This window comes from Myxocyprinus asiaticus, chromosome 38, assembly GCF_019703515.2.
Source record: "Myxocyprinus asiaticus isolate MX2 ecotype Aquarium Trade chromosome 38, UBuf_Myxa_2, whole genome shotgun sequence".
NCBI classification, from domain to species: Eukaryota; Metazoa; Chordata; class Actinopteri; order Cypriniformes; family Catostomidae; genus Myxocyprinus; species Myxocyprinus asiaticus.
This window is the reverse complement of record NC_059381.1, coordinates 39,931,116-39,955,908: the sequence shown is the minus strand read 5'-3', so window position 1 is coordinate 39,955,908 and position 24,793 is coordinate 39,931,116. Positions and strand designations below refer to the sequence as shown.

Here is a 24,793-nt window from a genome sequence, read left to right as displayed (position 1 = left end):
GAAGAGCTACGGCTCTTCTGATCTATATGACATCTATATGTATAAGAGATGTCATAACTTAATCGGTTAGCTGAAATATTTGACAACATTTTTAAATCTAATCTTTGTCCTTTTTAAGAATCAGACTGATCCAGGCTTGTGTCATGGTTGGGGGAAGCTTTCCATTCTTTAATGATTCTGTATAAACTTCTAAAAAATTGGAGCCAATTATGTAGCTTAAGATCTAAAAAATTCAGCGGCAAAACCATCTGGCCCCAGAGCCTTGCCTGTAGATAAGGCCTTAATTACTTCGTCAAGCTCCTCCAAGGTTATCTCAGAATCAAGAGAATTTTTTTGCTCAGTTGTCAATTTAGGGAGTTCTAATGGTTCCACAAAGTTTCTAATATCCTCATCAGCAGACGAAGATGTGGAACTATAAAGATCAAGATAGAACTCTTTAAAGGCATTATTAATATCAATGGCCGAGGTAAAAATTTCACCACCAGCAGATTTCACAGAGGGAATGGTAGAAAAAGACTCTCTCTGCTTTATATATCTAGCCAAAAGCTTCCCTGCTTTGTCACTCAAAGTATGACTGTCTTGCCCTGAATAAACAAAACTCCACTTTCCGTGACAAAATGTATATTATACAAAATAGTATTATATCTGTATTTCAATCTGGTCAATTCTCTGAGGCCATCAGACGATATTCAGTGCTTCAGCTCTGCCTCTGCACTTTCAATATTCCCTTCCAACTCCACGAGTTCTCATGCTTTGGATTTTTTTGGTAAATGAGGCATACTGTATGATCCGACCCCTAAGAACCACCTTAAGTGCTTCCCAAGCCACGCCCACAGAAGATACTGAGGACCAGTTGGTCTCCATATAAACATTGATTTCAGTCTTTAACATTTGTTGGAAATCAGGATTTTGCAAAAGGGATACATTAAAGCACCAACTATATGATTTCTTTTTCTCCATATTTGGCAACATCTCTAAACTCACCAGGGCGTAATCTGAGACTAAGATGTTTCCAATTGAGTAATCCACAACAGATGAAATGAGGACTTAGATATATATAAAAAATCTATTCTAGAATATATCTTATGTGCTGATGAAAAAAATGTATAGTCCCTACCAGATGGGTTCAAAAGTCACCAAATATCTGCAAGACCAAGATTTTTACACATCCTGTGAAGCGTCAGTGTTGCTCTAGGGGGCTTACACACTTTTGCTTCACTATGATCAAGGACTGAGTCCATCAAAATATTAAAGCCTCCTCCCAATATTATATCATGAGGGGTGCCAGTGGCTTGCAACATCCCTTCAAGATCAATAAAGCCTTGATCATCAACGTTAGGTGCGTAAATATTAGCCAAAACCAACCTTTGCCCCTGAATTTCTGCTAAAACAATAATGATTCTCCCTAATTTATCTTTAATCTGTTTGAGAGATTTGAATTGTAGATGCTTACTTACCAGTGTAATGACTCCCCTGCTCTTACTTGAGCCAGCACTAAAGAAAACATGCCCACCCCATATCTTCCCAAATTTTTCAGCTTCCTACGAGGAAAGATGTGTTTCTTGAAGAAACACTACATCACATTTCTTACGCTTATGAAAAGAAATAACCTTCCTTCTTTTTATGGGGTACCCCAACCCATTCACATTCCACGTGGAGAAAGATAACCCACTCATATTAACATTTGACATTTTGATATAATAGAAAAAATAAATTGTGTGTCAAAAACATGATCATACAGACCACATTCCAACATTAGTGCAACAATCAAACCCCGAACTTCCCCCAGAACCAAACAAACAGAAAAAAAAAAAGTTTGCGGATTAACCCCACGCATGACAGCGCCAACTGCGTCAATCCCTCTAAACTCAAAAGGTCCATGTACACCTACGAGAGCCCCTGTGACAACTTTGCCATCGGATTGCTCAAGTCCGGTGCTTCTGCACAAATTTTGTGAGGCAAAATTACATAACAGAAAAGACTTTGTAAAACAAACCCCTACCAATAGGCAGAATAAATACAAAGGTGTAGATTAATTCACAGAACTGTCTCGAAGGTGCGTTCCTCTACAAAACAAATTCCAGCTGATATAAAGCCGTTCACTTTCCTCGGACAGACAAACAAGTGTTCAGTGAGCCGGCTGTTTATGAGTGCCGCAGATGACGTAGTCATTCTAATGTCCCACAAATATACTCCACTAAACAAACTCCAGCCAACAGGAGGCATAAGCACAAAGAATGAACAGATTCATCCACAACTGTCCTGAAGCAATGTTATTCCGCTAGGTGGAACCAGCACAAAAAGAAACAAAACAGGTGTCCCGGTTCCTCGGATGGTCAAGAATGTATTGAGCGAGTCAAATTCACTTGGAGGCCGCATAAAAAAATACACCTGACTTACTTAGTCAGTCAACTAGGTGGAGCCGCTAGGTGGAACCAACACAAACAGAAACAAAAATGGTGCCCAGCTTCCTCAGACGCCAAGAGTAAGTACAGCAAGTTAATCCACTCTGGAGCTACATGAGAAACACCAAATGGCTTACTCACCCATTGTTTCTATGAAGGACAGTGCTTGCTTGGGACACGTAAATACTTTGCGGCCATCCTTAGTATCTATTCTCAGTTTGGCCGGAAACATCAGTGCAAAAGCGATCTTCCATTGATGTAAGTGTTTCTTACATTCCTTGAAACAATCACGTTTCTCTCTTGTCGAATTCACAATGTCCGGGAACAAGAAAATATTGTGATTCTTCCAAGAAAGCTTTCCCTTGCTCCTTGCCTCGCGCAACAAAAGATTTTTAACGGATGATCTCAGAAATTTGGCCAGAATTGTTTGGGCCTGTCTCCCTCAGCAGATCTGTGAGCCGGGACTCTGTGAGCTCACTCGATTTCCAGCTTATGGCCTGTTATGTCGAGCAGACTCGGGAAGAGCTCGTCTAGGAATTTCACCATATCTCTGCCTTTGTCTGCACCTATTTTCCAAATCTTCCAGTTTTTCCAAAATGCTTTCCACATCAATTTTGGTCGCTAGCGGATTAGTGGATAATTCCCTTTCCGATGACTCCAGATAACTGATCCGTTTCTCAACATATGCCACTCTTGTAACCAATTCAGAGAATTTTGTTTCCATCGCCGTAATCGATCAACGTATTACAGCGAGATCCTCCAAGTCAGCAACAACCTTCGTCAGCATCACAGACATGTTGGACAGTTGACGCTGGATTTCTCCCGCCGCACCACTCAAATCGAGTCCCTGGTCTGCAGGCCCATCAGAGGTTTCAGCCTGAGCACGTAAGTGTCTTTTAATGTCTCCAGAGCCTGAGGATTTTGACTTCTTTGCCATGTTTACCTCAAAGAACAAATATGTAGCTAAGTGTATCGAATCTCACCAGATTATAATATGAAATAATTAAAAAAACTAGCAAAGTGCGCAGAGCTCACCGTTTACACGTCTGCTCCTCGCATGGCGTCATGTGATCTCCTGTATATGGAGACTTTAATATTTTAAGCATCAACATTTTCCGTGATATAGTGCCCCCTTTTGGACCCGCCGGTGGGTCCATAGAGTTTAACACTATGGAGGATTTCTCATTTTATTTTTTTAATTTAACAAAATACCATTATTAAGCCAGTACATAAAAACATCTGTGTTCAAAACTGCATTCTTGCCTTACCCTGAGTCACTATGATAAGCCTATATTAATGAATTTTACTTTAGAGCTGTAAGGTTCAATTTGGTGGGAAATTTCAGGCTTCCATAGTTTGTCCTTGTGTGTTTACATAATGTCAGTAAACAAAGAAAATGTTCTGGTGACAGATATGCTAGTTGCTCTGACATTTTTTAGTTTTTTTTGTTTGGATATACGTCTTTGTTGGACTTTCTTCCTACTATTAGTCACTCTTGGTGTAACTAATCAGAGCTGCTCTGATATGGTGATCAAAGGTAACAATGAGTAAACCTCAAACCATCAGACTCATCTGCACTGAAAAGCAGTGCCGAAGCACAATTAGTGTAAAAAGCAGCACAATGTTTCTTTGCAAGTATTTTGAAATTTAATGTTTTAACCACAGCCCAGAAATCTGTAGTGTACCTTTTAATTAAAAACCAGGAAATGACAAACGGCATCAGTTGTTGCTACAGCAGTGTAATTAGACATTGTTTGCTCTGGATGTTACTTCATTCACACTGCTCTAAATAACTGGAGTTACATTTTCTGCAGTTACTGTATTTTAGAACGGTTCTGCAGATATGGCTTATGACAGGAAATTATGCAAATGTTCTGTAACTTTGGGTTGTGAGATTTGCATTCAGAGTTTGAGCTACTTTAGCTGGTTCACAAAACTGTCCTCCTCTTCATCTGGCAGATAACAGCCTTTCTGTTCCTACATTACTGAGAAGCGCACGTTAGCGATTTAAAATACACTAAATTACATTAGCATTTATCACATTGACATTAATGAGAAAATATTTGCTGAATAGCAGCAAAAGAGCAATGCAAAGCCTTCCGGAAACAAGCCTTGTGAATTGTACCCTCTTAAACTGAGCTAGATGGTCACATTGTTCAGTAGAATCAATGATATTTGTTCCTCCACAGGCCACAGAGAGTGAGATGGGTGACATGGATCTGTCTGGTCTCCCTGAAGCTCCTGTGGATTCTGAGGAAGAGGAGGAAGATGAAGACATCGAGCATTCCTCAGAGGCACTTCTGGGCAGAGATCTGGTGCCAGAATGTTTGGAGAAGGATGCTGTGGATCGGACTGATGATGAGATTGGTAAAGACATGAATCCATATCTGTTGAGTGTTTACTCACTTAACTAGCCAGCTAGACTCTATTCATCAAACTTACAGTTAGTTGGCAAACACTTCTATCACTTACCCGAAATTATATGTGTGCTACATATCCTACAGTTGTTAGTACTGTTCCTATCCAGCAGTCTCACTTCACTGCTGCAGTTCATGCGTCCATTTGTGTTTTGTTTTTTGGAAATCTAAACACTTTAATCTTCATTAGTTCCAGGCATCCAAGGAGTAGAGGGCTGCATGGGCCTTAAAATGAAATACCGTCCCGTACCCGAAACCATGTGGCCTGACCCTATCTGGCCCGAATGATACCATCAGATTTTAAGCCCGAACCAGACACAAAATCTCTTACTATCTAATTTCTTCTCCTAGCAAATACTGTTGCAATATGCTGTATTTTATGTAAGCATATAGGCAACATTCGTAACAGTACTGAAACAGTAAACATACACAGTTTTAACAAGGCACAGCATCCCCTTAGTACACTTGAGCAGAAGGGGAAAAAAAGCATTGCCTTAACGTTTATTTGCTGAAACTTCACTTGCAGAACAATCTGGAATAATAGGAAACAATGCAATAGTCCCCTCTATGCAGCCTGAACTTATTTAGAATATTGAATCTTTGTGACAGCTGTGCTAAAAACAGTCTAGACACAGTGTAAAGAATGAAACCGAGCACAGGTGTCTCAACATGTGTTTTTTAAAAATGTGAAGTTCTTTTTAACCTGACATGGCATTTAAAATATGCTAGTCCTGCGCGAGACGCTGAAGAAAATGCGAGACGTGGTGCAAATGTCAAAGACATTCATCCAGCATGTGTTTAAACAATGGGAAAACAGAACAGACATGCGCAAAAACACGTTCGGTGTGAACGGCCCCTAACTCGCCCGTTTGTGTCTGTGAGTGAGAGCACGTGCGCAAAACAAGTTCGGTAAGCCGGTTTATTTTTTCATTTATTACAAACCTGACCCGAACCCAAAGTCCTACTTTAAAAACTGACCCGAACCGGCCCGAAACCCATCAGATTCTCGGGTCCATCGGGCCCGGGCCAAGTTCCAGACCTCTACCAACTAGCATCTGTCTAAACATTTTAATGACATTTGATGACAATCATGTTAATGTTACTGCTATCCATCACTATGAATGAAGTGCCTCCTGCTGTTGTTTTGAATGTGTTTGGCAACTAACCAGAAATGTTCTTGGAAGAAAAACGTCACTTCCTTTGAAATGGCCTATATGCTAGTGTATTCCTAAAAGTTACAAAGTTTACTGTTTAAAATTAGCAATTTAGTATTTGGATTTTTTGTATGTACTGTTATATTCCCTTTTCCTGTGCGTAATATGAAATATTAAAAACCAGAAGAGTATATATGATGGACAAACTGTCAAACAGCCCTTACATAGCCATGAATCAAGATCATTCAGAAACACACGTATGAAGCTCTCTCTTTCTCTCTCTTTACAGAGCAGCTCCTGGATTTCATGCATCAGCTGCCGGCATTTGCTAACATGACCATGTCTGTGAGGAGGGAGTTGTGTCGGGTCATGATGTTTGAGTTTGTAGAACAGGAAGGAACCATTATACTCCATGACAAACAGGAGGTAGAGACACACTTTTGATTTAATATTCTCTTTAACTCACAGACAACAGGAATTAGACCATTTGATTAATCACACATCAACCCCTCTATTCAACACAGTTTACACTACGGTCAGATGTAAGGGATCTATTTATACAAAGTCTAAATGTTTACTGCCAAAAACATGCACAACATTTTTTAAAAGGAGACAAAACTGCAATTTTCAGTTTGTGTGAACTCGACCAGTTTAAAAATACTGGTAAACCAGGTCTGGCAATTTCCCTGAATGAAAACTTGTAACATTACCTGAAAAGTTCAGTATTGATGGTGTGTGTGAACAGAGTCATAAGATTAATGGTTTGAGCATGTATGAGGTCAGGATGCGCTTACATAAGAAGTCTGCTTTGGGCCAATTATAAAGTTCTGACAGAGATGATTTAGTTACTCTGGAGTCAAAACATTTCAGAGCGGTACTAACAACGTACATAACAACGGTCAAAGGTGTCTTCCTAGTGCATGTTTATATAGAAAAATAATAAAAAATAGTGTAAGTCCCCTTTTGGCCTATCTGTCCTATTTTCTCCTCTTCACCTCTGAGCGTCATTGGGCGGGCCAAGGGTGCGATGATGTAAAAACATCACAAAATCGCTCAAGTAGAGAACGGGTCATTTTTGCAGCATGGTTCTAATAAATACTTGTTTTGCATTGGGGAGGAAGTTTTGAGTTCTGAAACTTACAGTATGTCTTTATAGTAAAATGAACTCAAGGAACTATATAAAATGAAATATCAAGGAAAATTTGATTACTCATGTTATAACCACTTTAATACATTCCTGGTGTTATTGTTCACAATTCATAAAAAAATTATAATAATTATAATTATAATGCTCCTCCTCTGAATTGACTTTCATTTTCTGTTGACGTCACCAAGCCCTATTATTTTCAACCCCCTCCCCTTCAACTACCTGTCATTTAGAGACCACTTTTCAACATCATATCAATTCCCATTGAATGAATTCAAGTTCCACCTTGTCACCCCCCGTAAGCTGTTGGTTATTGTTAACGAAAAGTCAAATAGCATTGCATTGCACTGATTTAGGCTACTGTTGGTAATGCTGCCTTTCTAAAATGTTGCCAATAGTTAACACAGAAATGTAATACCGGTTAATATAGTACAGGTTACGGTAATAATAGCCAAATATAGCTGCAAGCAGCGATGATAGGCTCAAGCACCATGGGTCCACTTCCACTCGGTGGCTTTTGGTAAACAAAGCATGATGGACTCAGCAACAACTCAACATTAATGTAAACTTGGACCCTAAACATACAATTTGTAATTGATAGATGCCACCAATCCAGTTTGACTACAACTTCATGTAATTTAATCCATTGCCATGACAACACTATTAAAGCTATCAAGCATCCCTTCAAAATTTTCCAACAGCAGTGTCTAAACAATTTAAGCAATTTGGGTAAATGTAAGAGAACCTTTTCAAAGTCTGTTGTAAGTGCCACACTTCCTGCTGCCAGTTGGTGGCGCTATGACCGTGACCCACAATAGCCACAGCCATGTGATTAGCCCCCAAGAAAAAACATACAACTCTATTTTAATCTAATTCACACAATGCACGCAGAAGATATGAGACACTTCCTGTTTGCCTATTTTTGCCATTAATTTAGTGAATCGCCATGGCAACACCGTTGGATATTTAAAAATCTGTTCACAATTTAGCATCTTCGATGTCTTGGCATAATGTTGTCTAAATGTGGTGACAGTCTCATGAATCACCATTCAGAGAATCAAGCTATCTATCAATATCAATTTTTTATTGTAATTTTACATTTTTTGCTAACTGATTAACTTTACATTTTTGCTGTAATTTAATACAATGATTTATTGAAAACAATATGTAGATCTAAAGATTATATTGCAATGAAATTATTTACCATTTTCATTTATCCATAAACTGGCTTTAAATTAAATTAACAAATGTAAATCACGGCATAAGGTGTTAAGGTAGTCTAAGTAGATTTTAATATGAGCACAGAAGTCATTTAGGCTTGTAATTTCAATTCAGATTCTGTTGTTGCATTTTTTTTTCTCTGTGCACTGTCAAAATAAATGAAGTACATTAAATTTGAGTCTGCATTCGTTATTCATACGCACAACTGTTTAAATAGCCTCTAAATTAATGTAGGGCAAATGAGGACATAAATTAGTTTAGAATACTGCATGTTCACACTGACCACACCCACAAGAACAAATAAATAAATCTGATTGGCTGATGAATCTGACAATCTGACTTTAGATGCCTATTCATGTGCACTGTTGAGGGATTCTGAAGGCGTGATGGGGTGGAGCTCAAACTCACACGCTGCTTCGGCTAATGAGCATGGCTTCAGGCATGCGATTTGTGAAACAGTTGTCACACTTTGCTTGTAAGCATCAAGGAATAAATTCTGGGGCCTGGGTAGCTCAGTGGTAAAGACGCTGGCTACCACCCCTGGAGTTCGTTAGTTCGAATCCCAGGGTGTGCTGAGTGACTCCAGCCAGGTCTCCTAAGCAACCAAATTGGCCCGGTTGCTAGGAGGGTAGAGTCACAACGGGTAACCACCTCGTGATCGCGTTAATGTGGTTCGCTCTCGGTGGGGTGAGTGGTGAGTTGTGCGTGGATGCCGCAGTGGATGGCGTGAAGCCTCCACAGCATCCACTATATCTCCGCGGTAACACGCTCAACGAGCCACATGATAAGATGCGTGGGTTGTCAGTCTCAGACGCAGAGGCAGCTGGGACTCGTCCTCCGCCACCCAGAATGAGTCAAGTCACTACGCCATCACGAGGACAGTAGAGCACACTGGGAATTGGGCATTCCAAAAAAAAAAAAGGAATAAATTCTGATTGGATAATTTTTTTTTCATTTTTTTGCTATTTGTTTGTAGAGTTTATGAGTGGAAAGCGATTGAAAATACATAGGCAAAAAGGTCAATGAGAATGAAAGGATGAAAAAATATTTATTTATTAGGCATGTTATGGCAGCAGAGAAGACTTTGCTGGCCCTGAGAAACTGCCACTGGCCATATACGAACAAATACAATTAGAGTTCATATATTTGAGCATTTATGTACACATTTAAATTCCACAAGAGTTTAAAAAAAACAAGATACATATATGAATATGAATAGGAGCTTGCGGTCGGCTAAGGAATGTTGCCTTGTTGTATCAACACAAAGAGGCACCAAAACACTTTCCCGGACTTTCGGCTTCATCATACCATACTCACTTTCTGTCTTCAAAAAAACGGCTAAAAACACATCTTTTCCATGAACACTTAACCAGTCACTAAAAAAAATAAAAAAAATAAATTCCACTTCAATCTGTTTTGAATGCTATTCTGATGGTAATGAAACTGTAATATGGCACTTTTCATACAACTGTCTCCTTAAGATGATTCTCTTATGTTTTTCCTCTTTTGTAAGTCGCTTTGGATAAAAGCGTCTGCCAAATGAATAAATGTAAATGTAAATTAAAATTGTCATTTTTGTCATATTCTGTATATTGCATATATCTACTGTATAAAACTGACATTTTTATATCAGTAAATCATGTATGAGCACTTTCAGCATACATGTGTTCAGCATATATTTCCATTTTCAGATTCGTAGCCTAGGGGAGTGCGGGGCACAAACTAATGTGGGGTTAGTTGTCACACACGTAGTTTAAATGTTTCCACACACACTGGTGAGACGAAACTTCATTTGTTTACTTGTTGCTATATCAACACTGTGTAGATAAAAAAATCCACTCCAACAGCGGAAATTTGCGCAAGAGCACCGGTGATCAAGATGGCACAGCTCACGAACACCCATCGCACAACCCAGCCATGAAACACTCAGTTTATATAGGAAGGAAACACACTGAGTGCCACTGCTCTCCATTAACAATTGGATCACCTGGTTACCCCACACCTGAGAGTGATTAGAGAGAGAGAGAGAGAGAGAGAGAGAGAGAGATAAAGACAAAACACACGCTCTACATACACACAAACAATACGGCCAAGAAGACAATCGCAATGGGGGACATATTTCGCTTTTCTATTTCCTGGAAAAGAATGCAAGCTGCAGAAAAAACTGCTGACACTAAATGACATTGATAACAGCCAGAACAAACATTTATCATAAATTCAAAATAACACATTCCAGCGCTGGATCGGCAATCAAAACATACACAGATCAGATGAAACAGAAACTCCAACTCAAGAACTGGAGATGTTTAACACATGAAATGAGAAATATAGTTAACTGAAGAACGTAGTTACACATACTTCATATACATAACGTACAAAAGAGGGATCTCTTCTAGACAGACACAAAAAATCTTCTCAGTGTTATTTTGGGAATCATTCATAGAGCTTGGCTGCCCTCTATTGGACATTTCTTGTAATTGCCACTCAGACCTGGGTTACATTTATGACATAGTTAGGGCCCAAGCACCGAAGGCTAAATCCCTATTGTTTTTGGAATGATTTTTCACAATTATTAGGGCCCAAGCACTGAAAGTGCAGAACCCTATTGTTCATCTAAGGATTATTAAGGCCAGAGCACCGGAGGTATTAAAGCCCTATTGTTTTTAGAATATTTTTTCACAATTATTATTAGGGCCCAAGCACTGAAAGTGCGGAGCCCTATTGTTCTTCTAAAGATTATTATTATTATTAGGGCCCGAGCACCGAAGGTACATACAACTTCGGAGGTGCTAAAGCCCTATTGTTTTTGGAATGTTTTTTCACTATTATTATTATTATTATTAATTTTATTTTTAACGTATTCACCCATTTATAAGGCATTCTTCATGCTGGAAAATTCAAGAAACTTGGCACACACATCAGACATGCGTAAAATCAAAAAGTTATGTAGTGTTTAGGCTTCGGTGTGGTCGAGGAGCTCCACAGCGCCTCCAAACGCAGGCAATGGTTGGGATGAAGTTGCTCAGATGTGCACAAGTCTTGGTATGGTTACTGCTCTCATCATGTTAGACAAAGTTCACTTAGTTGTATTTGACTCCGCCCAACAGGAAGTCAGCCATGTTGGATGGAATGTGGGATTTTCACATTTTACCGTGGTGTTTTGAGGGGCTTACGATGGCTGAAAAATTATGAAAGTTTGCACATACATTTGTCTTAGGACATCTTTTGATTTGATATTGCAATTCAGCATAGATGTGCCTCATCGGTTCCACAGCACCCCCTAGTTCATAAATGCTTATTACTTTTTTCAAAACTCTTGAAACGTTTGTTATTTGTGTTATTTGTAAAATGCTGAAGTCCCTCACACCTGTATGTGAATGTTACTCTGGCAGTAATCATTTATCTGTGCCATGCAGCCTGTTATATTCAGTTGTGTAGTAGGCTATTCAGCTCTGAATACGTTTATTAGTTTTAATTCTGCTAGAAGCTGGCACAACTTGTGTTGACGGTGTTTGTGTTATGCATAGTCCTATATATTAGCTAATATTCAAAATATTTGTTTGAAATTTCAGTGCAGTGTTTGAAATCATGTTTCGTGCCATTCACATGTTTGAATGCATTTGTTGTTGCACTAAAATTACACGCAGCGCCAAAAAAAGAGCAAAACGTATGTGTCTCAACTCGAGACGTTTAACAGTTTAAGCTTTTTAAACTTGACATGACATCTAAAAACACAAACAAGCCGTCAAAGACGTCTATCTAGCACACGTTTACATTGAAATCATTTATAACTTGTGCAATAGTAGTATATTTAGATGACATTCAATGTTCCATTTTCAGTAGTAGGTTCTTTGACATACTGAACATAGCCTAGGTTTTCCATCAATGTAGACATTGCATGTGTTTTCAATTCATCATGGTTCCAATCACTAATAAAAAAGATATTATCTGACATATTGTTTAATGTATTGCAGAGTTTGGTAATATATTTTATGAAACAAAGATAAGCGATATTGTGGTGGCCTGTACATAACAACTATGATTATTTCAAGTTTGTTGTTGACATATTATGCACTCTATGTTAACATTGGGAATGTCCAAACTATTGTAATCATTATTAGTTCTACAGTGTATGCCAACACCACCATGTTTTTGGTGTCAAATTGAGTTTAATAGAGGGTTGTCTGTACTGTAAGCAAAACAACGTGGAGCACTGTGAAAGTGGTAGCCTTCAGTGCAAGTGGATTCACTTGATATGTTTGCAGGCAGCCATGTTTCTGTTACAGTTTTACAGCTATAATTATAGGATTGGATTGAAGCCATTAAATCTAGCAAATGGCAGTGTAAACCCTGAACATTCATTAGGAAAATTGAAAAAAGATTTGTTGGTGTTATGTGGTGAAATATTATAAAGTTCAAACTGTGGCATTGTGTTGATACATTCTTGGATGTTGTTTTTGCAATAAATTGTATTCTCAGCAAAATCATGAATGATCAACCCACTTAAAGTCTTGACTCCTCTTAAAGCAACATATACCTGTCCAGCTGCAAAAATCTTTTTTAGTGATATGACTGCTTCATTGACAGTTAATCCTTGCACTTTGTGTACAGTGCAAGCACATACCAACTTTAACGGGAACTGCTTACGCAACCCACACTTGCTGTTAACTTGCTCTTCCTCTAAAGTAATTGGAGTGGAATTCATGATGTTTCTAGGTGGTGGTGTTTGCTTTCTAGTGGTATTCCCAATTTTATCATCATCAAACTGAACAAATACTACATAAACAATTGTGTTGTTTGTATCAAGGGCCATGTCTGTTACAGCCCATCAGCGACGTCAATATTCTTAATTAATATGACTCACGCAGTGTAACACAGTTCAATAGAAAGGAGGAGGTGAGAACCGGCTTGACAATATAAATGATAGTTTAATGATAAACTTAACCAAAAAGACACACACACACACACCGGTGTCAGACAGCTGTCACAGGGGGACCCCTCGTTTTCTATTATTTTTACATTTCAGTTGATATTTTTATTATATTTTATTTATATAAAAATTAAGAAATATGTTTATTAACAATAAACTTTCAAAGCCAAGCATGCCAAATACCTCAAAACATGTGAATACGCACAAAAAGGAATGATGACATTTAATGCATTGCCATGGCGACAGTATTTAAGATATCAAGAATCCCTTCAGAATTTTAAATCTGCACTGTCTTGACATTATTATTTTTTTTTTTAATTTTTTTGTTTTTTTTTGTTGAAGCAATTCATGTTAACATAATAGGGATATTTCAAAGTCTGTTAAGTGACACACTTCCTTCCGCCAGTTGGTGGCACTACGACCGTGACCCACAATAGCCACATCAATGTGATCAGCCTGCAAGGACAAACATTTGGCAATTCTTGTAAATTTCACCATGCACGCAGAAGATATGAGACATTTCCATATTCCAATTTTTTTTTCATTATTTTATCGCTTCGCCATGGCAACACCATTCGATATATCAGAAATCCCTTCGCAATTTAGCATCGTCAATGTCTTGGCATGATGTCGGCCACATTTGGTACCTGTAACATGAAATCTCTCTGAGGAGTATATCAAATTCCAGGGCATGCATTTTTCAAACAATCCAAATTGGCCAACTTCTTTTTGGGCAGAGCTTATGACTGTCAGCATGAAAGCTGTCCGGCTTGATGAGATCTATATGTGTACAAAGTTTGGTGACTGTAGCTGAAAAGGGATGTGCTACAGAGCCCCCCCGAACAGGCCCATGTTCTAGGTGGTGCTGCAGCACCTCCCATATGACCCCCTCATAACTTTGCCAAGCCCTAATGGCCAGCGACTCTGATGTGTGTGCAAACTTTCAAGAGTTTTCACACGTTATGTACCCCAAAAGTACCAAAAACCTTGAAAATAATAATAATAATAATAAAAGATATAGCTGCAAGCAGTGATGACGGACCCAAGCACCATGGGTCCATTTCCACTCGGCGGCTTTTGGAAAACAAAGCATGATGGACACAGCAACAACTCAACGTTAATGTAAACTTGGACCCTAAACATACAATGTGTAATAGATATATGCCACCATTCCAGTTTGACTACAACTTCATGTAATTTAATCCATTGCTATGACAACACTATTAAAGCTATCAAGCATCCCTTCAAAACTTTCCATCAGCAGTGTCTAAACAATTTAAGCAATTTGGGTAAATGTAAGAGAACTTTTTCAAAGTCTGTTGTAAGTGCCACACTTCCTGCTGCCAGTTGGTGGCGCTATGACCGTGACCCACAATAGCCACGTCCATGTAATTAGCCCCCAAGAAAAAACATACAACTCAATTTTGATCTAAATCACACAATGCAGGCAGAAGATATGAGACACTTCCTTTTTGCTTATTTTTGCCATTAATTTAGTGAATCGCCATGGCAACACCGTTCCATATTTAAAAATCTGTTCGCAATTTAGCATCTTCAATGTCTTGGCATAATGTTGTCTAAATGTGGTGACAGTCTCATGAATCACCATTCAGAGAATCTATCTATCAATTTTTATATTGTCATTTTTCATTTTTTACTAACTGATTAATTTCACATTTCACAACAACTGCCAGCAACGAGCCTCCTGGCCTACGGAGATTTGAAGAGGGCCATCTTGCAACGGGTTGGTCGCACTCCGGAGGAAAGTCGTCAACTCTTCCGGAGCTTGAAGCTGAAGTTTGCTTTCGCCCAGCGGCTCCGTGACGCCTGCCGAAGATGGCTGCTAGCGGGGGACCGCGACGTCGATGGAGTTATCGACCAGGTGGTACTGGAGCGATTCACACATCGACTGCCAAAAGGGACGGTGGAGTGGGTCCAGTGCCACCGCCCGGCGTCGTTGGAGGAAGCTGTCCGGCTTGCGGAGGACCACATGGCGGCGATCCCGAGGGCGGAAGACCCCTCCTACATTTTTTTTTCTCCCCCCTCTGTTTCTTCCCCCTCCCCTCTCTCCTCTCGTTCTGCTCTCTCTCCGGGTCCCGTTCCTGCCCCACGCAGACGAGGAGGACTTCAGCCCCTGAGACCAGTTCCCCGGGTGTGGGAGGCGACACCTACCCCTATCCCTATGCCCCGCCGCTCTCCCCCTCAGGGGGGGGCGCCCGCCGACGCAAGTGCGGGCGTAGCGCCTGGGCCGGCCTGCTGGAGGTGCGGAGACCCGAGCCACTTCTGAGATCAGTGCCCTCTGGAGCTGGGGACGGTGGTGCGGGTCTCTGACCTCCCACAGGCTGCCCCCGACCGGGCCGGAGCGTACCGGATACCGGTAAGTGTCAAGGGGGGTATTCGCCAAGCGTTGGTGGACACAGGGTGTAATCAAACCACTATCCACCAACACTTGGTTCAACCCGCATTGGTCACCACTAAAACAGTGAAGGTGAAATGTGTACACGGGGATATTCACAAGTATCCGGTGGTGACCCTGACGATTAAATTTCGGGGGAAAAAGCATAGAGTGGAGGCCGCGGTTAGTTCCCGCCTCACCCATCCGCTGATTCTGGGGACTGATTGGCCTGATTTTAGAGTTTTATTTAAGGGAATTTGTGCGGATGGGTCCTGTACGAAAATAGGGAGATGTGTGATGTGCGATGCTCTGGCAGGGGAGGCGGAGCCGGGGCCGTCCTCGACAGCTCCACGTCATAATGACGAGAGAGGGGAAGAGGCTGCAGCCCCTCCCCTTCTCAGGGAATTCCCTGACGGGGATTTCCCTTTGGAGCAGTCGCGAGACGAAACCCTCAAACACGCCTTTGACCAAGTGAGAGTCATCGATGGTCAACGACTCCAGCCGGACATCGCCCTCTCATACCCTTATTTTGCAATTATAAATGAGCAGTTGTATAGAGTGACACAGGACACTCGGACCAAAGAGGATACGACCCAACTCTTGATTCCAAGGAGCCGTCGGGAAATGGTATTCCAGGCGGCTCATTATAATCCCATGGCGGGTCACCTAGGAGAAAGGAAAACACTGAACCGTCTAACAGCCCGTTTCTACTGGCCGGGCATTGGCGGCGATGTCCGCAGGTGGTGTGCGGCATGCCGCGAATGCCAGCTGGTTAACCCACCGGCCACCCCAAAAGCGCCATTGCGCCCTCTCCCTCTGATCGAGGTCCCCTTTGAGAGAATTGTAATGGACCTCGTCGGGCCATTAGAACGGTCAGCACACGTACATCGCTTTGTATTGGTCCTAGTGGACTATGCAACGCGATATCCGGAAGCTTTGCCTCTTCACAACATCTCAGCATGCAGTGTTGCGGAGGCACTCTTCAAAATAATCTCCCGGGTGGGGATTCCAAAAGAAATCCTCACCGATCAGGGCACAACATGTATGTCATGGACACTACGCGAACTGTACGAGTTGTTAAATATTAAATCGATTCGCACCAGTGTATACCATCCTCAAACGGATGGCCTGGTGGAACGATTTAATAAAACCCTCAAAAACATGGTTCGTATGTTCGTGCACGATGATGCTAGAAATTGGGATAAATGGCTCGACCCCCTGTTATTCGCAGTACGAGAGGTCCCGCAAGCCTCCACTGGCTTCTCCCCATTCGAGCTGCTGTATGGGCGACGCCCACGCGGGGTGCTTGATATATTGCGAGAGGCCTGGGAGGAGGGACCTTCAAACAGTAAAAATGAAATTCAGTACGTTCTTGATCTTAGAGCAAAACTCCACACCTTAGGGCAACTAACACAGGAGAATTTGCTCCAAGCTCAAGAACGACAGCGTCGACTCTATGACAGGGGAACTCAGCTAAGGGAATTTGCACCGGGAGATAAAATGCTTGTATTGCTGCCCACATCGAGCTCTAAATTACTCGCCAAGTGGCAAGGACCCTTTGAGGTCACACGACGAGTGGGAGATCTCGATTATGAGGTTAAACGAACCGATAGAGGGGACGCACGTCAAATATACCACATCAATCTCCTGAAATTGTGGAGGGAGGCGGTTCCCATGACATTGGCTGCGGTAGTTCCCGAGAAGGCGGAGCTCGGACCGGAGGTGAGTTCAAAACATAGTTTCGTAACGATACGCCAAGTCTTTCGTAAAATACAGCATTTTATGACTAAATTCAAAATGTCCAACATAGGAATTTTTCCTATCGTTGGACTCGCAATACCCCACTGAATCTAATAAGACCAATTTGATAATTTTTATGACAAACTTCTCAGAAGTTATAAGCAAAAATGTTCTTTTTTTCATATGTCGTGACCACTAGGTGGCACTGTTCCGAAACTTAGCAGGCATCCTTGAGTCATGGTGCCTATGACAAGTACTAAGTTTGGTATGAATATGCTAAAGCGTTACAGAGATATACCCTCAAGTCCATTTTGGTGTGTCTGTCGTCAAATTCGTTGAAGCACCATTCCAAAACGGTATGGTTTCTCAAAATTCTGTAAATACATTTTTGTCGTGAGTGCTTCTAGATGATGCAAGCCAATTTTCATGCAAACTGAACAAACAGTCTAGGAGGAGTAGGAAAAAGTATGTTTTCAAAACATTTAAAAATGGCGGACAGGAAGTTTGCTCGATCATGACATAATTGGTATCATTGCTCTTGGCATGAACCACGGAATCTATCAAGACCAGTCTCGTGACAGTAGGCAAAAGGAGTCAATAGCTATTAGCATTTTTAGAAATAGCATTATAATTTTTGAACACAAGATGATGCTGCCCTGAAACTTTTTGAGTCCCTTCAGAGCATAGTGCCAAAGACACATACCAAGTTTTGTATTGATACACCAAGTCGTTCGTAAAATACAGCATTTTATGACTAAATAAAAAATGACCGACGTCCAAAATTGCCGACATATTAATTTTTCATATCTTTGGACTCGCTATACCCCACTGAATCTAATGAGACCAATTTGATGATTTTATGACAAACTGTTCAGAGGTTATAAGCAAAAATTAGCTTTTTTCATATCTCGTAACCACTAGGTGGCACTGTTCCGAATCTGAGCAGGCACCCTCAAGTCATGGTGCCTATGACAAATAATAAGTTTGGTATGAATACACTAAAGCGTTACAGAGATATACCCTCATGTACATTTTGGCGTGCTCTTCTTCGAATTCGTTGAAGCACCATTCGAAAACGGTATTGTTTATCCAAATTCTGTGAATATATTTTTGTCATGAGAGCCTCTAGATGATGCAGGCCAATTTTCATGCAAACTGGACAAACAGTCTAGGAGGAGTTCGAAAAAGTAAGTTTTTCAGAAGATTCAAAATGGCCGACGTCCAAAATGGCCAATATAGGAATTTTTCATATTGTTGGACTCGCTATACCCCACTGAATCTAATGAGACCAATTTGATGATTTTATGACAAACTGTTCAGAAGTTATAAGCAAAAATTTGCTTTTTTCGTATCTCTTGACCAGTAGGGGGCAGTGCACCAAAACGCTGCAGGTAACCTCAGAGCCTAATCGTGATGACACGTACCAAGTTGCGTCCCAATCCCTCAAAGCGTTGCAGAGATATAGCCTCAAATTAAATTTTGCACATTCTTATATTGCGCAAGATATACCCTCAAGTCCATTTTGGTGTGCCCATTGTCAAATTCGATGAAGCACCACTCGAAAACAGTATGTTTTATAAAAATTCTGTAAATAAATTTTTGTCGTGAGTGCCTTTAGATGATTCAGGCCAATTGTTGTGCAAATCGGACAAACGGCCAAGGACGAGTTCGAAAAAGTAGGTTTTTCAGAAAATTCAAAACGGCGGAAATATTTTCATGATGGAAAATGATGTGCAATTGAATCGTATTGAGCAAAGGAATCTTTGATTTCTAGGACTCACAGTTCAAAAGTTCTTAACATAAAGGTGAGTGCAAATTTGGGCAGTTGGTGGTGCTAGAGTGTTTTGAGGTAGAGATGCCAAATTTGCTGTTGTAACATATCAGACTGTCCTCTATCTGTGTGCCAAATTTCATAACTTTCCTGCAAGCGGTTCTATGGGCTGCCATAGACTCGAGTGAAAGAAGAAGTGGGCGGTGGCGTAGTGGGCTAAAGCACATAGGTGGTAATCAGGTTGCTGGTTCAATCCCCACAGCCACCACCATTGTGTCCTTGAGCAAGGCACTTAACTCCAGGTTGCTCCAGGGGGATTGTCCTTGTAATAAGTGCACTGTAAGTCGCTTTGGATAAAAGCGTCTGTTAAATGCATAAATGTAAAATGTAAATGTAAGAAGAAGAATAAATATAGCTGCAAGCAGTGATACCGGGGTCAAGCCAATTATTGGCACCATGAGCAGCAAAAGAAGCTTTGTGACATGTTTTTGGTTAGAGTCCGATCAAGAGTGCATGAGGAGTTAGAAAAAGTAAACCTTCAGTCATAACAAAAAAAAAAAAACATTTATTTTAAAAATAACTAAAAATAGCTACTACTTACAATTTTTTACAATTTATGTGGCGCTGTTCTGAAACTGCTCAGGTAGTATCTGGGCATGATGGTTATCATGCAGGAAAGCGTTCAAGAGTTATAAGCCAAAATAGCCATTTTTTATCTCCTGACCAGTAGGGGCCAGTGTGCCAAAATGCTGCAGGTAACCTCAGGGCCTAATGATAATGATGAGTTTAATTTTTGACCACACGTCAAAATTTTTGACTAAATTCAAAATAGCCAATGTTTGTGGCGCTAGAGGGTTTGAGGTAGAGACACCAAATTTGCGGTGGTAACAGATCACAATGTCCTCTATCTGTGTGCCATATTTCATAACTTTCCCGCAAGCGGTTCTATGGGCTGCCATAGACTCAATAGCGGAATAATAATAATAATAAATATAGCTGCAAGCAGCGATACTGGGGTCAAGCCAATTATCAGCACCATGAGCAGCAAAAGAAGCTTTGTGTCATGTTTTTGGTTAGAGTCCGATGAATAGTGTATGAGGAGTTAGAAAAAGTTAACATTTAAATCATAAAAAAAAACATTTATTTTTAAAATAACTAAAAATAGCTACTACTTAGAATTTTTGTCCAGTATGTGGCGCTGTTCTGAAACTGCTCAGGTAGTATCTGGGCATGATGGTTATCATGCAGGAAAGCGTTCAAGAGTAATAGGCCAAAATAGCCATTTTTCTATCTCCTGACCAGAAGGGGGCAGTGTGCTAAAACATTGCAGTGAACCTCAGGGCCTAATGGTGATGACCCGTACCAAGTTTTGTCCCAATCCCTCAAAGCGTTGCGGAGATACAGCCTCAAGTTCAATTTTGCATGTTCTTCGTCGATTTCATTGAAGCGCCATTCGAAAACGGTATGGTTTATCAAAATTCTGTGAATAGCTTTTTGTCGTGAGTGCCTCTAGATGATGCAGGACAAAATCGGACAAACGGCCTAGGACGAGTTCGAAAAAGTAGGTTTTTCAGAAAATTGATGGAAAATGACGCCATAGGGTTCAATTGAGTCTTCTTGAGCCAAGGAATCAGAGGAATTTTGTTTCTAGGACTCACGGTTCAAAAGTTATTAACATAAACGTGAGTGCAAATTTAAGCAGTAGGTGGCGCCAGAGGGTTTGAGGTAGAGACGCCAAATTTGCTGTTGTAAAATATCAGACTGTCCTCTACCTGTGTGGCAAATTTAATAACTTTCCCGCAAGTGGTTCTATGGGCAGCCATAGACTCGAGCGGAAGAAGAAGAAGAAGAAGAAAACTAACGAAAACAATAGGGGTCTTTCGCCCCTTCGGGGCTTGACCCCTAATAATAAGAAAACTAACGAAAACAATAGGGGTCTTTCGCCCCTTCGGGGCTGGTACTTTCAGTGCTTGGGCCCTAATAATGATAGATTTTAAAAAGAAATGTCAGCATTGTGACATATAGTGTAAAGATTTTCTGGAGGGTAACTTTGATATTCAGCCTCCACCTCACGGTCAAAAAGCCTCCTCAGAAGTTTTTTCTGGTGATGTTTCTGGAGGTGAGTAGTTCTCCATAAACCACTGCAAGCTCACATTCAGGTCTGATTCCACTGTGTTATGGAACACCCACTTTTCACCATCCAATCACTTCCCAAAGGATAAAATCAGGTCTGACATATTCGTTGAATATATTGTTTTGCCCAGTAAAAAAAAGTTATGTTACGGAAGTAAAATGGGTTACCAGGTTGCAGTTTTACATTGACTTTAAACATCACAATAGATCAGAACTGTCTGATCAGCAGCCACATCTGTCTAAACAAGAGTACTTCAGGACTTAAAGCTTACTATCAAAGTAATCTCTCATGATCAGATTCTTTAGACTGAAGCAGCAGCTTTGTTTTTCATGAGACTCTGTAATACACTCTGTCACTCTTTTCACATGCTCCTTTAGAACTTTCTTAAGAGGGTTTTGTGCCATCAGTCATGAAACACAGTAATTGTTACACACCTGGCCACAGACAGACACTCTAAAGCTGCACAGAGCTCATTATAAATGAGTTTAAAACAAGAGAGCATGAATGATACATTCAGCATTGTTGCCGTGTTGTGCTTGCATGTGTGTGGGCAACAGTGAAGGTCAACAAAACAAGCACGATTTCTGTGCTGATGAGAAAGAGAAAGAAAAGTGAGGAAAGGAAAAAAACGTTTCTGAATATTTATTGCACAGTTTCTAGAACTTTACATGAATAGAGTACAACATAGAACTTGAAACTGAAATTCAATTAAAGTCAATTTTTGTTCTTTTCCAAAAAAGTATCAGTGAAAAGAGATGCTTAACCCACAGACAATGTTGATCGTCACCTTGAGGAGGTCAAACTAAATATTAAAGGAGTGGTTTTAATTTCTATTTATTTTTATATGAGCAATTTTTGCAATGTTTTGCAATTTTGGCAATTTTGGACATGTCTAAATGGACCTTTTTCCCTTTTTTCGGATTTGGAATGCAAAAGTGAACTACTGTATAGTAGTGATAGACCGATATGGGTTTTTTAATGGCCGATGCCGATATCCAGAGAGCAGGGTGGCTGATACAATGCCGATATATCACACAATTTAATATAGTAAATAGCAAACATAAAATTGCTAAAAAATGAATAAACTCGTATTTAGCACTATTTACTCAATTTCACACTAACTTTGTAAAAAAGAATATAAACAAATAATATTGTATTTTAAATGGTAGATAGCCGTTTCTTCTGATTTCTGTAATTTATTTGCATATGAAGAAATTGTTAATATATTAGGAAGAAGGAAATAACAGTACACACAGTAGTCCAGCAACCATGAATGGTATGTCCACATTAGCAATCGCATTTTCTAAAAAAAAAAATACAGAATCAAACCAATTGTACCTTCAGTGCATAGTGAATAAGACATGAATAAGATATTTAATCTTAGCACACGTGAAGCGCATTTTCTTTGAAGTTGCTCTCACACGCTCGTGCGGATCCAGCACGAGGGGCAATCTCCTGACAGTTTAAACGGCCTGGATCGCCTCCTTGGATTGTCACGGACTGACAATCATGATTTGTGAATCAGAGGAACTTTTGATTCTGATCCTGAAGTTTTTGATTCTGGCTGATAGAATACATGCTTCAGAGGAAGATATTAGATGAGCGCTCAACGGGAAGAAAACTCTAGATTTTTGTGAGGTTTATGAATTACATCTGTTTAAACTAGATATCTGGATATTTGCAGATAGTATATAATACAAGTTTTATTGATATTTGCCTTTTATCATTAGAAAAGTTACAGGGAACTGTTGAGGAGAGACTGTTAGAATTCATGCTTCAGAGGAAGATTTATGAGCGTTCCACAGGTTGCTGGATCTGCTGAAGTTGTGTGAGGTTGGTTTATTACATCTGTTTAAACGAGATATGTGCATATTTGCAGATGGTATATGATATTAGTTTTATAGATATTGCCTTTTTATCATTAGACAAGACAGTTAAAAGTTACAGGGAACTGTTGAGGAGAGAGAGGGAGAAGGAAACAGGCGAGCACTTTAACATTATGAGCTCAAACACGTCTGCCGCGGCTCTGATATGCAGACTGTTTAAATGAGACTGTTGCACACCGGTCAATTATTGTAGTAACACGATGGCACGTAACAACAAAACGAACCGTGACTGGTCGTTTACATGTCTCAGTCGCTTCACATGCAAGCAGGTAATTCTCAGTGCCATCAAGAATCAAATCGGCCAAAGGGAAAATGTATTGGCCGATGCAGATAATAAAAGAATTCAGAATATCGGCGATTTATCGGCCACGGCGATATATCGGTCGACCATTACTGTAAAGTGGGATGAACTTTGGATGAATGAGAGGCCACAGCAAATATTATTTTTGCATTACCATTTGCTCCAACAGCACAAGTAAAAATCCACTATTATGTTTCCACGACTTTACAAAAGCCTCAGCAGATGATTTGAAACTCACTAGCAGCAGTGGTGACTAGATTTTTAGATGTTGATGTTGTTGTTTATTGTTTTTTTTTGCTGTTTTTAGTTTTTTATTGCAGAGTGTACTGATATACAACCCCAGTTCCAAAAAAGTTGGGACAGTATGAAAAATGCTAATAAAAACAAAAATTTGTGATTTGTAAATTATATTCACCCTTTGCTATATTGAAAGCTCTACAACTACACATTATATGATTGTGGCATGGGGGCGTGGTCATGTGTCAGTCTGCGGGAGAGCGGTAAGGCTCGTCACCTGGCTCATAATTATTTCTAACACCTGTCTCTCATTATAGTGATGGCGGAGGGAGACTTAAATGGCACGCCAAAGCATCAGAGAGAGAGTGTCCAGAAAGCACGACGGCACAGAGAGAGTGTGGACTATTTAGAGTGCTTTCATTTAGTTAAAACCATTTGCTTAATTATCGACGGTTACCGTCGATTGTGTATGTGTGAGAATAAAAGGACTGACCTTGAACCTGCTTCGTTGTCTCCTGACTCCTCCATTGCCCCGAACTAAGATCCTTTTACAATGATGTTTTACCATGTGAATTTCATTATTTTGTAAAAATGTACAGTAATTTCAAATCAGATGACTGCAACACACTCCAAAAAATTTGGGACAGTCGAGTGTTTACCACTGTGAAACATCACCATTTCTTCTAATAATACTTAAGCATTTGGGCACTGAAGACACAAGTCAAATCAAATCAAATCACTTTTATTGTCACAGCCATATACACAAGTGCAATGGTGTGTGAAATTCTTGGGTGCAGTTCCGATCAACATAGCAGTCGTGACAGTGATGAGACATATACCAATTTACAATAACATCAAATTAACACAACACAGTTTAAAGTCTAATATACACATAATTACACACAACACAATATACAAATAATAACATACACTGTACAGTATACAATACACACAATATAGATACACATTATTCAATAAAAAAAGTATATATAGAATGTACAGTAGGTTGTATTGTACTGTATTGACATTCAGGCTGTCGGTTGATAGTAAGTTGT

The 24,793-nt window shown here is 40.1% G+C and overlaps 1 pseudogene; it reads left to right on the top strand.

The window, feature by feature from the left end:
* LOC127429172 (rap guanine nucleotide exchange factor 6-like) overlaps positions 1–24,793 on the top strand; it is a 147,148-nt pseudogene that overhangs the window by 22,877 nt on the left and 99,478 nt on the right.